This window comes from Melospiza melodia, chromosome 26, assembly GCF_035770615.1.
Source record: "Melospiza melodia melodia isolate bMelMel2 chromosome 26, bMelMel2.pri, whole genome shotgun sequence".
Taxonomy (NCBI): Eukaryota; Metazoa; Chordata; class Aves; order Passeriformes; family Passerellidae; genus Melospiza; species Melospiza melodia.
The window spans coordinates 5,806,006-5,809,918 of NC_086219.1; positions in this window are offsets into that span (position 1 = coordinate 5,806,006).

Sequence of the window (3,913 nt, forward strand, 5' to 3'; positions counted from 1 at the left end):
ACCCAAACCATTCTGGGATTCCATGAATGGGGGCATTGGCACCCTGAAATCTGCAGCCTTTATACAGCCCAGAGAGGGTCAGGCCCTGTGCAATAAATGTGCACTCCAAGTTGGTGTTTTCCTTGGTTATAAATGAGCACTCCAAGTTGGTGTTTTCCTTGGCTATAAATGTGCACGCCAAGTTGGTGTTTTCCTTGGTTATCTTTTGTGGGCCTTTAGGAGTAGAGGTCTCCTAAAAACTTCCTGCAGAAGTTCCTGGAGTTTAACAATAACAGCTGGAGGTCCTTTGAGCAGTCACGTGGATGCAGCAGCTGCATTAAGAGCAGGAGTGGGATGCAGAGAGGTGAGTGTTCCTTCATGCAATTTCCTGCCTCACAGTAGATCAAGGAATGGTCAGCAGCAGGAACATGACTGAGCCATTGCTCAGGAATTCTGCAGTGCCTCCATCAGCCCCTGCCTGGCCCATGTCTGAGCACCTGCCTGGTGTGGCTTTGCCAAGGGAACACTTTTGGGGCCAGTTTGTCACCAGAATGGGATTACGGAAATCCTGCTGGCCCACCTGGCTTTTGATTCACTGTGTCCTTACATTGATTATCTTCTGTGCCTCATTCCCTGGGGTAACTGGGGGTGCTGGGACCCCGGGAAGTGACCACTAGACTGTAACATAATTACCTGCAGCTACCACTTGTGCTAATTACAAGGTGCTGTGTGCTTGCCAGTAAAGCAGAGTCAAACACAAGGATGTGAGTGACTGGTGACTGAAATCCCTCCCAACAGCCACTGCCAAAGGAATGTCTGGTTCCCAGTCTCTCTGTTAACAAATGGAAATGGGAAGGATTTTAAAACCAAACCACTTGTGGAAATGGAGGTGTGCTCACAGGGCTTACTCTTGACTTGCCCTTATAACCCAGCAGTTTCTTCCATGGTTTTCCTAATATTAATTTTTTCTTTCTTCCTGGAATCCATCCTGCAATTCCTGAAGTGTTTCTTGTGCCTCTTTAATTTTCCCCCAGATCACTGGCAGCATTACTGAGGTGCCCTATGACTGCACTGCACGGGGTGGTATCTTGGGAGTATCCTGCACATAACACACCTTGCTGCAGGGGGTGATTCCCCTCAGTGACTCACTCTGTGCTTCCTCTCTCTCCATCCACAACAAGCACCTGATGGTTCTGCTCTTTGGGGATCGTGTTCTCCATGCCAACTTCAGGCTGTAAATATTGAGCAAAGAGTTAAAACCTGGGGAGAGGGTGGGAAGCAACCCGGGATGTGGTGGGAGTAGGATGGATCCTCCCAAACTTTTCTAAATGCTGGGAGCAGGGAATTTTCCATGTAAATCCATAATTGTGTGGTGGGTGCTTTAAGGGATAATAACCAACTTGTTTTACTCAAAGTAAAACAAATACTGGGGGCATTCAAAACATTCAGGAAAACAGCAGGACACCAGGAAGTCTGTTCTACCACAGAATCCCAGAGTGCTTTGGGTTGGAAGGGACCTTAAAGCTCCCTCCAACCCCCATGGGACTACACAGTGTAAGTGCTGCACCTGGTGCCTCCAGAGCCAGGAGGAATGCAAATGGATGCACGTACCTGCTGGTGCTGTACAGCTTGTTTAAAGCATTTAAAGCATAAAGTATAAGCAGCCTTATACTTTATGCTTTAAATCCTAAAATTCACCAGGAAAGCATAAACTGGTGTGTGGGATCTGTTGGGCTGCTTTACAAGCAGCTGACTTTAGTCTTTCCAGTGACTTGTTGGGGATCAGGCTTGGGTGTTTCAGCAGGAGAGAGTTACCTTCCTCCCCACATGCCAAGACAAGCTCTGATCCTTGGGATCCTCTTTAATGCAATGTTTCTGCATCTCCAGAGGCTGGCGGGGAGCTGGGAAAAGTTTTTTGGTTTGGCTCAGTTCTAATGCATGCACCTTCCCTTCCCTTCCCTTCCCTTCCCTTCCCTTCCCTTCCCTTCCCTTCCCTTCCCTTCCCTTCCCTTCCCTTCCCTTCCCTTCCCAAACCTTCCCAAACCTTCCCAAACCTTCCCAAACCTTCCCAAACCTTCCCTTCCCAAACCTTCCCAAACCTTCCCTTCCCTTTCCCCCATGGTTTCCAAAGCTGTTAAACTGGCTGGGCCATTCCTGGAGGGAAAGAGCAGGCTTGGCCTGGTGTGGTTTTTCCATCCAAGCCCTTGCTCAGCCCTTTCCTTCCCTGCCAGCAGGTTATTTATGGAGGAAGGGGTGGGAATGGCAGGGAATGCACTCCTGGAAGCTGCTGGCTTTTACATTTTTTAATTGCTTTTACTTTCAGTTCCATTTTCAGTTACCATGGTCGGGTGATGCAGGTGCGAGGCCAGCCCCAAGTCACAACCCTTCACCTCAGCCTCAGGTTTTATTTGTAATTTTTCTTAAGCCTTTTCATCAACTCCTGTCTCTGTCCTGTCACGGCAAATGGAGCTTGTACTTGAGGTTTTTAGGAACTGTTCCCACCAATGCAGGGTTGGGCTGGAACAATGTGGCCCAGTTTTGGCTCCATGGTGCCACCAGCACAGGGACTCCAGCAAAGAGCTGGATCCCCCATTTCAGGGGGGGATTGCTGGGGCAGAACTGAAGGAGCACTGCTGAAGCCTGAGGTATTGGGGTGCCATATGGGATGCCATTTTTCCCTCACTATTGATCATTTCCTTTGAAGCCGGGACCCCAAAGTGCAGCAAAGCTGCAGGCTGGGCCCTGGCTTGGAGGGCTGTGTGGCTGGTGGGCACCTCATGTCCCCAAACCCACTGTGTGTCCACTCAATAGGCACCCAACAGCACTGTCCCCCTGGACTGTGAAGGAACCAACTCCCCTTATCCACCTCACATCCCTCCTTGCTGTGAAAGAACCAATGCCACCTTCTCCTGTGTCCCCTCACTGTGTCATGGCAGTCTCCCAAATGCCATCTCCCCTCACTGAGGTCAGGGCCATGACAGACCCAAGGCCACCTCCCCTCATGCTCCTCAGTGTCCCCAGTGCCATCTCCCCCCACATCCCCTTGCTAATCCCAGGGCTGTGAGTGAGCCAGTGCCACCTCCCTCTATGCCCTCACTGTCCTTAACATCATGTCCCCTCATGTCCCCCCGCTGAGCCCCGGGCTGCGAGGGACCCAGTCCCACCTTCCCTCGCTGTCCGCTGTGGCACATCGCCTCGCGTCCCCCCTCTATCCTCTCACATCCCTTCAGCCGTCTCCCCTCAGGGGCTCATGAGGGATCCACCGCCATCTCCCCTCAGGGGCTCATGAGAGATCCACCGCCATCTCCCCTCAGGGGCTCATGAGGGATCCACCGCCATCTCCCCTCAGGGGCTCATGAGGGATCCACCGCCATCTCCCCTCAGGGGCTCATGAGGGATCCACCGCCATCTCCTCTCACGGTCCACCCGCGGGGTCACGAGAGTCCTCCCGCCGCCGCCGCGGGCGCCATTTGGGGTGGACTGGGTTCGACCCGGCTGGGCTCGGCTGTGTTCAGCCCCACTCGGCTCCATTCGGCCGGGTTGGGCTCCGGTCAGTTCCGTTCGGCTCGCCAGGGCTGGGCCGGGGCCTCAATGCCGGGCGGGGCGGTGCCGTTGCCGGTCCGGGGCGGTGCCGTTGCCTACCCAGGGCGGTCCCGTTGCCGGCCCGGGGCGGGCAGCGCCGCTCGCTCCCTCCCTCCGTCCCTCCCTCCTCTCCCGTGACCTCAGTTCCCGGCGGAGCGCGGCCCCAGCGCGGCTCGGCTCCGCTGTGCTCCCGTGGGGCCCGCTCGCCCCCGCGCCCGGCCATGGCGCGCTGAGCGCCGCGGAGCCGCCAGCCCGGGGCCGGCCGGGGCAGCCGGCAGGACGGAGCCGGCAGGACGGAGCGGGCCCGGCGGGCGGGACGGCGCTCGGCCTGCGCCGGGCGGGCGCGGCGGGC